The sequence below is a fragment of the Lissotriton helveticus genome, chromosome 1_1 (assembly GCF_964261635.1).
Source record: "Lissotriton helveticus chromosome 1_1, aLisHel1.1, whole genome shotgun sequence".
NCBI classification, from domain to species: domain Eukaryota; kingdom Metazoa; phylum Chordata; class Amphibia; order Caudata; family Salamandridae; genus Lissotriton; species Lissotriton helveticus.
The window spans coordinates 1061442191-1061458179 of record NC_136057.1 but is presented as its reverse complement, the minus strand read 5'-3'; positions in this window follow the sequence as shown (position 1 = coordinate 1061458179).

Genomic DNA, 15989 nt, shown 5'->3' with positions numbered 1-15989 from the left:
TCTTCAATTATACCCCTGAATTCCTGTACTTCTCACTCAGTCTTTGGCGTAGTTGCTGATTGTCTGGAGTGGCAAAAGCTCGATAAGAGAGATTAAGTGGCTAGATTACAGTAATTTATTTGAAACCTGCACTTTTATTGAGGTATTTCCAGACTGAATTTATTGCTGATTTAGTGCCTCTTCCAGATCGAACGCTGACGGTGTGTCATAGAAGAGGTTTACTTGCTCAAGGAAATGTCAAAGCTTGATGAATACTGCTTTCTCAATCTGTTTACCCAGAAATGGCCAATTTGACACAAGCCTGAAATGTATCGAGTTGTCAGATCTGAATCCTTTTCTCTTCCGGATCGTCATGGTGGTGTACAATGTATTTAATTCATAGAACTGCTCCATATAGTCACACAAAATGTTCTTTCTACATATCTATATGCCGCTCTTCCTTAAAATCAGCAGTGAACTAACCACTACTCAAAAAACACAACGCCAACACCAATCCCTCCTCTCCAGCTATCTATTGCTCAGTATCCTAACTTCCTTTCTATTCACAAATATTAGAAAGATTGGCTTTGAATCGATTGTCATTATTTTCATTATACTTATGCTCTAACTACCTGCTCAAGCCCTTAGAATCAGGCTTTCGTGTCCTCCATTTCACAGAAATTTCTATGATGTATGTATCTAATTTCATCACTACTGCCTTCAAAACTGTTGATCACTGTATACTTTTACAGTCACATGTGAATCAAACGTATCTAGACTTACTTCTCAGTCCTTGGAACTTTTCCCATAGCTCTTTACACCAATGTTGTTGTTGATATCATTTTCTCCTTTAAATTCTCATATCACCTCTATACTGAGGCCCAGGTTTTCTTCTCCTTTCTAAATTTCATACCTAGCCTCCAGGAATGCATCTGTGATTACCTCACAGCCATCAGTCAGTTGATGGCACTATGTTTGTTAATTCTCACCATAAGAATAGTGCAATTATTTTACTCCAACTCTGCCCCCTGTCCAGCTTGTTTAATTTCCCATGATTCACTGAAATTCACATCATAATACAAGAATCTAGTGTTCTCTTCATCCTAACCATGAAGATGGAAACCTTTGTCACCAATGCAGCATACTTCACATTAGTGAAAATATGTAAAATCCGCGTACTGATTCCGTCTAGACTTCCATATCACTAATCTACTTACCGTTTTATAGCAGACTGGACAACTCAATGGTGCAATACAGGTCCCCATATCCCCCACGTTGCGGGGGGCCCCAAGATCCAGCATAGAACTCTGTCCGGAGAGCTCCCGATGTAGTCCGGAGGGGCCCCCTCCACTTAGCTTGCAGGGGGGCTGCTTCAATTTTCCTATGCCAACGGGAAAACTGTTGTATTCTTCTTGTCAGACACTTCCATTACTCCTATGCTCCTCCTGCTATGGTCCTGGACTTTGCTACCCAAATTGAATTTTAAAATTCAGAGGCATACTCCCAACACAAGCTTTATGGTTAAATGTCAAAAAGCAGAACATTATATAAATTACTAATATAGGCCTCCCGGTCCCCGGACACAGTTCAGCAATTCCATTGCCGACTTCATCAGCACACATGCTCTTACGTCTACGGACTATATCCTCATCTGGTAGCTGAACTACCACCTCGAGAAAAACAACAACACCAACTCCACCACCCTGCTCAACAACCTCACCAACCTTGGACTCAAACAGCTCATCACGACTCCCACCCACTCTGCCGGACACACGCCTGATCCCATTTTCTCCGCAAGCCCCCACGTCTCCTTCAGTCACACCACCGAACTCCACTGGACCGATCATCGCTGCGTCCACTTCTCCTTCGAGAAGCCTACCAAGCACCACCACACCCAACAGATCCCCTGCCGCTGCTGGAGCAAAATCACCAAAGACCAGCTGCACACCGCCCTCGCCCGTAGCCCACCCACAGACCCCACCGACCCTGATGACGCCGCCAGCAACCTCAGAGCTGGATCGAAGCCTGCGCCAACACCCTCGCCCCGATCAAGAGTCCCTCCAACAGCCGCACCCAACAAGACTGCCGGCTGGTTCACCGCGGACCTCCAGACCTCCAAGCAAAACTGCCGAAAGCTAGAGAAGAAATGGCACCATGAACAAACACCAGAGAACCAAACAGCCCACAAGAATGCCATACCCCAGCATCATCACCTCATCAGATCCACCAAAAAGACCTCCTTCAAGGACCGCCTCGACAAAAACGCACACAACAGCAAAGAGCTCTTCAATATTTTGAAGGAACTCTCCAACCCCAACGCCAGCACCAACGACATCCCACATTCACAAGACCTGTGCGACTCCCTGGCCTCCGTCGTCCACCACAAAATTGCAGACATCCACGACAGCTTCAACAACCAGGCCTCCTCTACAGCCCACGACACCTCACACCCCATGGCCACTGCCCACGGCGACCCCCTCCTCACCTGGACCAACATCAACAATGACAACACCATCAAAATCATAAGCACCGTCCACTCAGGCTCTCCATCAGATCCGTGCCCCCACCACATCTTCAACAAAGCCAGCACCACCATCGCACTTCACATCTGCAAAGCCATCAACAACTCCTTCGAGACCTCGACCTTCCCGGAGAGCTTGAAGCATGCCGAGATCAACGCCCTGCTCACGAACCCCGAGGACCTCAAGAACTTCCGGCCCATCTCCCTGCTCCCGTTCCCAGCGAATTTCATCAAGAAAACAGTCAACAAACAGCTGACCCACTACCTCGAGGAGAACAACATCCTGAACCCGTCCCAGTCCGGGATCCACAGCAACTACAGCACCGAGCCGGCCCTCATCCCCGCCACCGATGACATCAAGGCCCTGCTGGACAACGGCGAGACTGCGGCCCTCATCCTCCTGGACCTGTCAGCCGCTTCAAAACTGTCTGTCACTGCACCCTATGCACCCGCCTCCACGACGCAGGAATCCGAGGTAAAGCACTGGACTGGACCACCTACTTCCTCTCTGGCAGAACACAGAGCATCCGCCTCCCTCCCTTCTGATCCGAAGCCACCAAGATCATCTGCGGCGTACCCCAAGGATCCTCCCTCAGCACAACGCTGTTCAACATATACATGGCCCCACTCGCCCACGTCGCCAAACTGCACAACCTCAACATCATCTCCTACGCCAACGACACACAACTGATCCTCTCACTCACCAAGGACCCTGCCACCGCCAAAACCAACCTCCACAAAGGTATGAAAGCAGTTGCCGAATGGATGAAGAACTGCCGTCTGAAGCTGAACTCGGACCTGGGATGACTCCTGGTGGCCGACCGCCCTGGGATTCAACCTCGAATCTACACTCTTCATGACCAAGCAAGTCAACGCCATCTCATCCTCCTGCTTCAACACCATCCGTATGCTCCGAAAGATCTACAAGTGGATCCCCACCGACACTCGAAGAACTGTCACCCAGGCCCTCGTCAGCAGCAGACTGGACTACGGAAACGCCCTCTACGCGGGTGCCCCGGCCAAACTACTGAAATGACTGCAACACATACAGAACGCCTCTGCCCACCTGATCCTCGGCATCCCTCACCACAGCCACATCACACCCCACCTAACAGACCTGCATTGGCTCCCCGTCAACAAGAGGATCACCTTCAAGCTCCTCACCACGCACACAAAGCCCTCCACAACACCAGTCCAGCATACCTCAACAAACGGCTCACCTTATACACCCCGAACTACCAGCTCCCCTCCGCCGACCTCGCCCTCGCCACCATCCCCCACATCAGGAGAATGACCACCGTTGGCAGATCAATCTCCCACCTCGCCGCCAAGTCCTGGAACACCCACCACATCCTGTTACGGCAGACTGAACTACTACTAACCTTCAGGAGGCTACTCAAGACCTGGCTGTTCAAGCAGTAACAGCACCCCCCGCGTGCGCCTTGAAACCCTCACGGGTGAGTAGCGCGCTTTACAAATGTCTTGTTTGATTGATTGATATACTAATCAATAAAAAACGAGGCCCCCAATAATCAAGCAATGTCCTATTATGTCACTTACCATCAGGCAACATTCGATCCAGTAAAGGCAGTCTTTTGACTACACCTACACAACTCTGTCCCTGACTATGACTTGCATGGTAGTGGCGCGTTGCAAATTCTTCATGGAAAGTTTAAGTTATAATATGGTAGCACCACACCAGTACAGTGCAATTACTAGTAAAACCCCAAGGAATTGGGATGAACGTTATGGATTTGGATTTACCTAGTGTAAAAACACATGGAATTCCCACTGTAGGGTTTAACATTCTGATTTACCATCTGATCATAGCACTAAAAAAACATTTGTTATAACAATAGTAACAACATTATGACCACTTATTCCATATACAGAATGCCATGTAAAAACTAGATACAACCTTTAACTTGTCTTTTTGTGTCTTTTTGCTTGTGTTGTGCTGTTAGACCTGACAGCCTTAGGGTGGTTTTACCCAAACCTTTTGCCTGTTTGCCTCACCTTTTTCCTGATTTCTTTTTGTTGGCCTTAGGACTTTGAGCACTTTACCACTACCAACCAGTGATAGGGTGAATGTGCTTCTACTATAACCCATGTTTGATTGACTATCCACAATTGGCATATTTAACTTCTCTATAAGTTCTAGTAGAGTGCACTACATGTGCCCAGGGCATGTACATTAAATGCTACAAGTGGCCCTGCAGCACTGATTGTGCTACCCACACCAGTAGCACTTTAAAAATGTTGTAGGCCTGTCACTGCAGAGCTTGTGTGTGCAGTTTTACTGTCATGCTGACTTGACATTTAAATGCCCATTCCAAGCCTTAAAATTCCCTTTTAGTACATTTACATCAACCCTAAGGTAAGCCCTAGATAGTCCATAGGGCAGGGTTCTGTGTAATTAAAATGTAGGACATGTACTGTTAAGTTGTGCATTTCCTGGTACTGAAGAATATGAGGGAGGCCTACCCCTCTCATAGACTCACATTGTAAATTCCTTATCACAATTATATACTGTAATTCCTGTTTGAGAAGGAGTAGCTCTGTCATGTTTCATATTATTGGAAAGGTAATGATAAATCCTATTAGCTGGCAAAGTTGAATTTCACATTACAATTTTAGAAATGCCACTTTTAAAAAGATGGCATTTCTCTACTCAGAGCTCAGTGTGCCTGCAGCCTGTCTCCAATACATGTCTGGGGTATGTGACAGCTGGACTTTGTGCATTCCCTCTAGACAGCCACACACAAAGGAAGGTTAGGTATGACTGAGTGGCCAGCCACATCCTGATGGGTCATCTTGGGCAGGATGGGAGGTAGGAGCTGACACTTGCACATGAATAGTCATCGTTTTATCTCCATACAAAGGGCTGCACCCCCTGTTGTGAGTTTGGAGCCAGAGCTAGGAGGGAGGACCTTTGTGCATATAAAAGCCCCTCTTTGAAGTTACCTCCACCTCAAATGCACAACTGGGTATATGTACTGGGTCTCTGACTTTACCAAATCAGACACTACTGCACCTGTAAAGAAACTCTGCCAGGAGGAAGGGCTGCTGTGCTGCTACAAGGACTGCCACTCTTCTGGGCTGCTGTTCTGGAAGAAGTGTGTTTCTGCTGTGCTGCCCTGCTGCCTGCTACCCTCTGCCTTGCTGAGGAAGAACTGTACTCTTTAACCTGTGTACCTAAAGTGCTTTTTAAGGGCATGCTGGCTTGTCACCTGTTCTAAGACTCAAGAATATCAAAGTATTTCTCCTGTGCCTGGTCCATTGGAAGTGGATCCAGGTTCTTGTTCCAGTGGAACCGGTGCATCCTCTGGTACATGAGGCAGAATTGATGCATCACCACTGTAGAGAGAACAGAACTGGTGCATGGCACTTGGAACAAGTGCATCGCCATCAGAACCAACACATGTTTACCGATGAATTGAAACCACTGTATTACCGCCGCTGCAGGAGAGACAATCTAAGCATCCCTTTGACTGCATGCCGACACCCATCATCGCACTCAGAACCAACACATCTAAGTTGGAACCAACACTTCATCTGCATGGAGAAAATCAACACAATTAATCAATCAATCAATCATTCAGGGACTTATAGAGCAGATGCAAATCATCCATGAGGGTCTCAATGTGCTGGAGTAGCTAAATGATTCGTGGTGATTGTTAATTGGAATTGACTACTTTCCTGAATTCCCAGAGCGATGGGGCAGTCCTTAGGTGCAGGGCAAGGTTGTGGTGGTTCTCCGGATGCGCGGGACGGTGGCCAGGGAGAGGTCGGTGGAGCGGAGGTGACAGTTGGGAACATAGAAGGAGCCACCTGAAGATCTTGCGGAGCACGCGTGGGGGTTAGAAGCAGGTGGCTGAGACTGTCGTTACCTGTTTCGGCATAGATAGCATGCTGTCCAAGAAGATGCTGAGGTTGTGGGTGTGGTTTTTTGGGGCTGAGGTGGGCTAAATTCATCAGGCCACCATGCATCGTTCCATGGTGAGGTGCTGTTCCCATAGATGAGGACTAACATCTTGTCCATCTTGAACTTGATACAGTTGTCCTTCATCATACATTTATGGAAGTTGGCTCTGGAGGGGTCATCTGACAGCGACAGGATGAGTTGGGTGTTGTCAGCATAGGAGAGGATGTTGAGTCTGTTCAGACTGACAGTGTCGAGAAAGGGGATCATTTATGTGTTGAAGAGGGTGGGGCTGAGGGACAATCCTTGGGGGATGTGTCAGATGTTCTTCTTGGGCTCCAAGGTAAGTGGTGCAAGACGGATTCTCTGGGTTCTTCTGGTGAGGTATGAGGTAATCCATTTGAGGGCCTTTCCAGGGATTCCAAAGTGATGGAGTCTGTTGATCAATATATGATGAGTGACGGTGTCAAAAGCGGCTGACAGGTCCAGGAGGATAAGGGCTGCACTTTCACTGTGGTCCAGGAGGGCCCTGATGTCATCAATTGCTGTGATCAGGCTGTTTTGGTGCTCTGGTTGGATCGGGAATCCAAAATGAGCAGGGTCCAAGACGTTGTTGTGCTCCAGGTGTTCGGTGAGCTGCCCGTTGATTGCCTTTTATAGAACCTTCGCAGGAAAGGGGAGCAGGGAGAGGGGCCAGCAGTTCTGCTGGGTTGGTGGATGGTTTCTTCACTTCAGCAGGTTTCCAGTCCTTAGCGAAGGAGGCTGAGGTGATAGAGGTGTTCAGGACTTTCTTGAGTTCATTGCCAATCGTGTTGCTCCCAAGGTTGAAGATGTTGTGGGGTCAGGGGCCCATGGGTGCTCCCGAGTGCACGAAGTTTATGATGGAAATCGTGGCTTGAATTGTGATTGGGATGCACCGGGCAAGCAGGTGTTCAGGGTTTGTGTTTGTGGGAGTGAGCAGGCTGATGCTGCCGGTGATGTGCGTTCGGGCGTTTGAAGTTTTCATAGATGACTGAGATCTTGTCATGGAAGAAGTCAGCCAGGGTATCGCACAGTTTTTGGGACGGGTGGTGTCATACTCTGTGGCTGCAGGATTGGAGAACACCTTCACAATGGTGAAGAGCTCCTTGCTGTGGTTTGTGCTGGCTTCTATGCAGTCTGCTAGGGCGTTCTTCTTTGATTCTTTCAGGAGGCGGTTGTACTGGTTGAGTGCTGTCTTCAAGGTGGCAAGGTCTCCTGTCTCTTTATTGGTGCTCCACTTCCTTTCTAGTTGTGGACAGTTGCATTTGGTAGATTTAAGCTCTGTGCTGAACCAGCTGTCTCTTTTGGCAGCTGCTTTTGACTTGGATGGCTTGGTGGGGCGATTGTGTTAGCACATTCTGTGATCCACCGGGAGAAGTTTATCACAGCCTGTTCTGGGTTGGATGTTGTGTCTGGGAGGTAGGTGTTAAGAGCGTTGTTCAACTGGTCCTCCAATATCTTTTTCCAGTATATGTGTATAGAGCTGGGGGACATGTTGCCAATGTTGGTAGGTTCTGAGATGGTGAAGACGACGCTGTAGTGGTCAGTGCAGGTGATTTGTGAGATGTGGTTGTACTTGACTCTCTCACAGGACATAAAGATGGGGTGTAGCGTGTATTGCAATGTTGGAAGGGTCAGTGAAAAGTTGCATGAGGCTGATGTTACTCATGCTTATCTGGAGGTCGGTTGGGTTGGTGTCACTGGGGTCATCAAGGTGGACGTTTTGATCTCCTTGGAAGATGCAGTGCTCTGTGTTGATGGCGATCAGGTTGATGAGGTCAGTGTTGGTGTTGCAGAAGTTAGGGAATGGTCCTTGTAGGTGAGAGTGATTGGATGGGGGTTTTTCCATCTGTGTGAAGTTGGAAGCTGAGATGCTCCATTATCAGGGTCGAGTTGTCTGAGGAGGTCAAACAGCCTATGATGTCCTTTTAGATGATAGAAATTCCACCTTCATGTTTGTTGGTTCAGTCTAGTGTGTTATCTTGTAGCCTTTGGAAGTGGCAATGGCGATGATCAGCACGGAGGTGGGGTTCAGCCAGGCCTCTGTGTGGAAGATTCATCCGGGGTGAGGGATGAGATCACATCTGAGATCTGCATGGCGTGTTTGCATAGTGGTCGTGTGTTGTGGTGGTCTTGGTTGGCATGGTGGGTACAATGATGTTTCTGGTGTCTCTGGCATTGTTGGTTGCTTCGATGTGGCAGGTGAAGGGGCAGTGATGTGAAGAGAACGGTCCTTTGGTAGTGTGTAGAGATGTGCAGCAGCAGTTGTGGTTGTCGATGTGTCCAAGAACCAGGGCTCGGGGGTCTGCAGTGGTGTACATGCATGGGGTGGAAGAACCCAGGTTCCTGGAGCTGGGTGCAGTACAAGCATGACTGGGCACAGACAGGTTTTGACTTTGGTGTGCCCACTGCACATGTCTGCTGTGCAGTCACGCGGAGATCTCCATTAAGTAGGTCCTTGGAGAAGGAGAGTCACTAGGATGCAGTTGGCAGGGCTAGTGGGATGGAAAAAATGGCAGCAATGGAACAATTTCAATCAGATGGCTACCAGGAAATATTGGCACAAAAGAGACAAATCCAAGGCAGACAAATATCTGACAGAATGGGCACAGCAAAACAAATACCAGACAAATATCAGACAAGAGCACTCAGCAAATTAGCAAAGGAGAGGGGCAGTAACACAGAGTACCATCACCACGACGACTGTGGGATTAACATGGAAGCATAACTTGACTGCACCCCACTTCACCCTGTTCCGACCAGGATAAAGGTGCTTTTGTTGAGCGAGTCTTGCATAGCTCTTGTATCCAGACCACGTTCCATCATGGACAGACTGAACTCTTGACTTTTCCCTGGTCCAGCATGACCAAATAACCCTCAATCAATTATTCAATCAAGGAATTGTTAGTGCACTACTCACCAGTGAGGGTCTCAAGGTCCTGAGGGGGTTCAGCAATTCTGTTCAGTCAAAGAGCTAGGTCTTGAGCGCCTTCCTGAAGGTGTTTCAAGGAGGGGGCGCTTCTAATGTCAATAGGGAGCTCATTCCTGGTCCTGGTCACGATGTAGGAGGAGACTCTTCCCCCTGTTCTAGCTCAGTGGATGCATGGGGTTTTGACAATGGCAAGCTTGGCCGAGCGGTGAATTCTTTTGGGTACGTGGTAGGTGATTCTCTTGTTGAGGTGTTGGGGTCCTGTGTTGTGGAAACATTCGTAAGCATAGGTGAGTATCTTGAAAGTTACTCTCTTCTCGACAAGAAGCCAGTGGAGGTTCTGTAGATGTTGGCTGATGTGCTTGTGTCAGGGAATGCTGAGGATGAGTCTGCCTTGATGTTCTGTATCATCTGGAGCTTGCAAGGTAGTGACTTATTGATGCCGGCGTAGAGAGTGTACCCGTAGTCCAATCTGCTGGTTATGAGTGCAGGGGTGACTGTCTTCCTTGACTCAGGGGGATCCATTTGAAAGTCTTCCGGAGGATGCAGAGAGTGTTGAAGCACCTGGAGGCAACGCCATTGACCTGCTTGTTCATGGAGAGGGAGGATTCGAGTACGATGCTGGGGTTTCGGGTGTGGTCTGTGGGGGTCGGAGTGCTGCTGAAGTTGATGGGCCACCCGGTGTTATTCCAGTCAGCCCTGGGCATTTATCACTTCTAAGCACTTTTTTTTCACTTTTAATCTTTAAAAATTCATATCTCAACTTCTAATTATTGGGGTTTTGTCATTTGGGTCTTGTTTTACCTATAAAAAAATTATCAGTTTTTCTACTGAGAACTTTTTGTGGTGTTTCCACTGTATATATTGTTTGAATTGTTGTACTACTTTACACATTGCTCTTAATTTAAGCATGACTGCTCTGTGCCAAGTTACCGGAGGGTGAGCGCAGGTTAATTTATGGTGTGTATCTGACTTACCCTGATAGGAATGTGGTTCCTACTTGCACAGGATGCATACCTCTTAATCTCTGTGCTGTTGCAGATTCTATGTACAACATTGTTTCAATAAATGGTATGTTGCTATTGCTAAACAAATAAATATAGGTTCTATTTGTCCAGTCATCAGTTGATCACTCTGTAAATAAACAGGACTGATAAGACCTTCAGTTTGTGGACAGTGGATTCTAATTGTTCAGGTGATAGTTCTGAAACTTGTTCTGACGAGTGCTTAGATTGTTGCTCTGAAGGTTATGGTGTGGTGCCAGTGGGAGGGCCTTCCCATACTGCCTTGTTTGAAACGTTTCTGAAAGAGTGATAATTGGGTTATGCATCCCTGCAATGTAACTAATAGGTGACCTGGGATTCGCAGATTGTGCCAATGTTTGCTCTGGCTGATGGGTTACTTGCAGAGTCTGTTGGTAAGATGCTGAGTCCAGAACAAATGAAGAAGATAAAAAAAGATTTAAAGCCGTCACGGTGAGTAGATTACTGTGAGGTCAGACAGTTAGGAGATGGGTAACTGTTAAAAATGGGGCTTCTGGTTGGCTGATGTATACATTCAAGCCAGGCAGAACCCATCACTCTAGTCAGGGTAAGCCAGATGGACCACATAGATAACCTGTGCTCACCATCTGGTAGCTTTGCACAGAGGAGGAGACTTACCAACAAAGGCAATGTGTAAAGTATCTGTGCAAAGTACACAAAACCTCAATGAAAACACAACAAAAAAACTCCACACAGGTTTAGAAAAATAGGCGATATTTATCTGAATCAAATACAACCAAAACAACAAAAAAATACATTACCACACTGTGTATGTAAATGAATATACAGTGCTAATGCAATGCAGGCACTCGCATTAGGGAGTTTACACTAATGTTTTATTGGCGAATGCTGGGAGAGCACTGGAGATTCCGAGCTTCGGTGTGGTCTTACTGACCGATCGGTGAGTACAAATCCACCTGATAAAGTCACACGGGGCAGGCAGGACTGCCGTGTGGGACCTCACCACACAGCTCGGAAGTGCACAAATAATGATGATTGTAAAATTCACAAGTGACAATGATTTTACAATGCACAACTAACGATGATTGCTAAATGACAATAACTGCAAAATGCACAAAAAATGATGGGCCACCTTGCGGGTTCAAGCAATCACAGCGGGACTTGCGGTTTCCAGCTTAATCGCACAGTATGTCTGCGATCAACTAAAGTCATGCTGGTCTTTGTCTTGCGGCGGGAGCACAGCCTCTGTAGCTGGGTGGTAGAAAGGAACAGGTTGCCATGTCAGCGGGAGTGGCATCAGTAGAACTTCCCTCAGTTCGACTGTGATTTCTCATTGGTGAGTGCAGCCTTGGGGCCCACCTGCTGAGTTTGGTGAAAAGAGGAAATTCTCAAGATGTGCTGGGTAAAAGGGGAATGAGCAAGGAGCGTTCGTTCACAGCTCCTAGTTAGAGCACACTACTACCAGACACACAGGTGACAGAGTCCCACAGTAGTGGTGCATCACTGAAATCTTTGATGACCCTTAGATTTCAGGAGAGGGGGCAAGCCAGAAAGTCCTTGGAGTCACTCTATAGGTTATTTCTTAGTTCTAGAGTAGGGCTGAGGTCAGCAGGCAGCAGGGAAGCTCAACAAAGCAGGAAAGCAGTTCCTCAGGACAGTCAGGCACAGCAAAGTGGCAATCCTTTAGCACAGCAGCCATTACTCCATCATAGTTCCTTTCCAGGTCCAGTAGTGCACTACTTTGATAGGGCCAGCGCCCTAGCACTTATACCAATAAGTTCCTCCTGATGTAGGGGGTGACTTCAAAGGAACTCTCTGAAGTGCACAAGGATCCCTTTCAGCCCAGCCCTGGCTCCGAAATACCAGTAGGGAAGAAATCAGCTTTTTGTGTGAGGGCAGGACACAACCTATTAAGATCTAAGTGTGAACCACCTCTCCCGATCCCTGTCCAGTAAGACTATCAATATGCAGATGAATGCAGATGTATTCCCTGTCACGCCCAGCCTTCCTGTTTTGTGGCTATCTAGGAAGTATGCACAAAGTGTAGCTATCACTCAGCTGAAAGTCTATTGGATGCAGGCTGCAGACACACAGAGCAAATTCAGGAGCAGAGAAATGTCCACTTTCTAAAAGTGGCATTTCTAAAATGGTAATGTCCAATCTAAGTTCCCCCTGAAGCTGCCACTCTGATTCCCAAAGGGAAAGGGATTTACTTTCACTTTGCGAATCAGCTACCATCCCAACTTGGGAGTCAGTAATAGATCAATGGTTTATGATCAGAATTAGGATCTCAGCCCATTGATACATACCTTCCTGATTTAAATTTTGGAAGGAACGCCACAAGATGCCCCTTCCAAATTGCAATTCAGTATGGGTTTTTAAACCCATTATGCAATTCGAAAAATGTTTTCCAAGTTATAAAATGCGGTTAGTACATCAGAAAAAGTGATCAGAATAAGTGATTTAACAGTCACAAACCTGGTAATTCAGGGTTTGCCACCACTTAAACACTTTGCCCATCAGGCCCCAGGTTCCATTGCCCAACACTCACAATTCTTCTACCTTCAAAAGCTTTCATTAAGAAACCACTTCCTTCCTATACTCTACAGCTTCAATATTCTTTTAGTATAGGTAGCAGATGAAGCGTAACCACATTTTAGAGATATGAAGAGTTACATCACTGAATTTCACTGTGAGTCTGCATGTGTGAGGCACTGTAATTGCTCTATCCATACTGTCCCCATGTCTTAGTGATGTTGGTTATGAATGCTACGATGTCATACTGGCCCCAAACATCTCCTGCCACTGGGCAGTACTTCAAGATTATGCGTAGTATGTAAGTGGTAATATGAATACAAAATATATAGAGCACTTTCAAAAAGATGAGGTGCATTTTTGTCCTTTTTTCAATGAGTCTTGCAGAATTACTGAAATTACCTCCTATGTCTATTTTTGCTCTTGTCTTCACTTGCAGAGTATATCCAGAAATGTATCAATGTGTCCTTTCCATGGCTTTTGCAACTGAAGAAATAAACCAAAACGCCATTATCTTGCCCAACCTGACCCTGGGCTTCCAAGTGGTGGACTCCTGCTACACAGAATCTGGGGCACTTCAAGGGACCTTGTGGCTGCTGTCAGGACAAAAAGGCATGCTCCCCAATTACAGATGCAAGTCCATCAGCAAGATGGCAGCCATCATTGGAGATGTGTTTTCTCCAGCATCACTTGAAATGGCTCGAATTCTAGGACGCTTGAACATACCACAGGTAATGTAAGCTATAGTCGAGTTGTTAGAAATTGCGTTACTGATTGACAGGGTGTGAGCAGCAGCAAACACCCTCGTACCTCTTCCTCCTAGTAACTTGACACAGAGCAGTCAGGCTTAATTTAGAGGCAATGTGTAAAGTGTTTGTGCAACACTTCAAGCTGTAAAACAGTGAAAACACAAAACAAAAAGGTTCCCAATCCTGGGTAGATAAATATACCTAACTTTAATAAATAAAGCAAGACCAAAATGACAAATATCCGATAAGTAGAGCCAGAGATATTCAATTTTTAAGGTTTAGGTTGAAATAGCAACAAGAAGTACAAAGTGCCATAAAGGGATATCTGGTTGCACCGGGCCAGGACAAAGTCACATTTAGGCTGACCACGATGGAGCAGGGGCCAACTACAGGGACCCAGTTATGCTCGCCGAACAAAGCACCTTGCAGAATTTTAAAGCTATGTAAAATCAGGTGTAAAAATAATGCTTGTTAACTGGTATAAAAGCAAAACGTATCCAAATCACTCTGGCAAGCTCACTGGCACCATGGACTTACTCCCATTGCAGCTCAGGGCACCATGAAGACCACCACCACCATCACGACAGAGGCAAAGCAGGAGAAGGGAGTGGACATAGCACCAGAAAATCACCTCATTGACCTCAGGGAGAAGGAAATAATTGTCCATTGCAGACTCAGGAGGGAGTCCATTGTCCGCCTCCTGTACCAGATTGCACCAAGGCTGCAGCCAATGTCAGAGCAGTGCACCAACATCCCTCTGCAAGCCAAGATACTGGCTATCCTACCCATGCTGTCATCTGGAACTTTCCAACCCAGCACAGCCAGAGTGGCAGGAATATCCCAGACATCTTTCTCTACATTCCTCCCCTCCGTCCAGGATGCCATTGTAAGCCTAACACCCCAGTACCTCCCTTCCCCAACACAACGGAGAACCAACAGGAAAACAAGCAAGGCTTTTATGCCATTGCTTGATTTCCACATGTGTTGGCTCACTGGTTAGAAGCAGCAGACCCTGAAGCAGAAGTCGGCCCGGGACCAGGGTTCAATTCCCGCCTCGGCGGGTCTTGGGTCAATGTCCGCGGACTCGATAATTCTCGCCTAGGTGCCTAAGCTAACCATGGGTCCCACTCTGCAACTCTGGGCAATAGCTTGCTTAATCTCCACAACGGCCCTATCAGCGCCGGGGATGCCTGGCTTCACCTTGGGGGTGCCCAGGAGGGACCATCTCACAGGGAAAGCCAGGACGGGTTCCCCAGCGGTATACAGCGCCAGGACACTCCGAGATGGAGTAACAGTGCGCTTTACAAGTATACATTTACATTTTTGGGGCAATGGACTGCATCCATGTGCAACTTGTGTCTCCAGGGGCTACATCATACCCGTACCGCAATAGGAAGCACATGCATTCCATGAACGTGCAACCGTCAACCATCTGGGCCTCTTCATCAATGTCCTTGCAAAGTAGCCAGACAGTGCTCATGATTTCTTCATCTTCTGGCATTCCACCATCAAAGAGGGCTTCCAGAATGGGACATATGGGAGTGGCCTACTGGTTGGTAAGTACTTCTCAAGCACATGACACACCACATGGCAGACAATTATGTTGGAATATGTTGTCATAATTGTCTTGGGCTGAATAAGACAGTGCAATTGTAGTAGGTGTGGGCCTATATACTAGCACCATACTACATGGCTTATTCGCAACACAATCCTAAAAGTCACACATGTTTTGGCCGCCCATGCCACTGTTGACCACATGTACACGTGAACTGCTCTGCTGCAGCATTACTGTTCACAATGCTCTTGTGGAGCAGGTTTCCAACTCATATCAATGAGCTAATGCAAAGTCAGTCTGCGTAACCTTGCATGGCCTCATAGATATGCAGTAACGCAAGACAGAGCAAAGTGCAGCATTGATTCGCCTTACATTAAGGGTGTGTTCTATGGGTATTGCAATGGCTTTTTCCATGCAACACCAATGAAGATCTCACACATTCATACATATCCAAGATTCAGGGACCCTGGGACTCTTTGCAAATAGTGTGCCTCCAAAGGAAAGGTGAAATGAGGATACTCTTTGTCATGTCCAATTACTATATGTCCTGCATTCCTCAGGACACATAGAAGGAGGAAATTTCATATATATGTATTTGTTTTTGGTGCAGGACTGTGCCCCTTTAAGCATTAAGTTAGTTGAGGACACCTCGCTGACACATGTGCACCATGGTGCAAGTGGGGGTGGTGTTTGATCTAGTCACTACCACTTGATGATGTGAATTAAATAGACCATAGCTGCTCTGTATGTTAGGAATATTGCACATTCCACCCC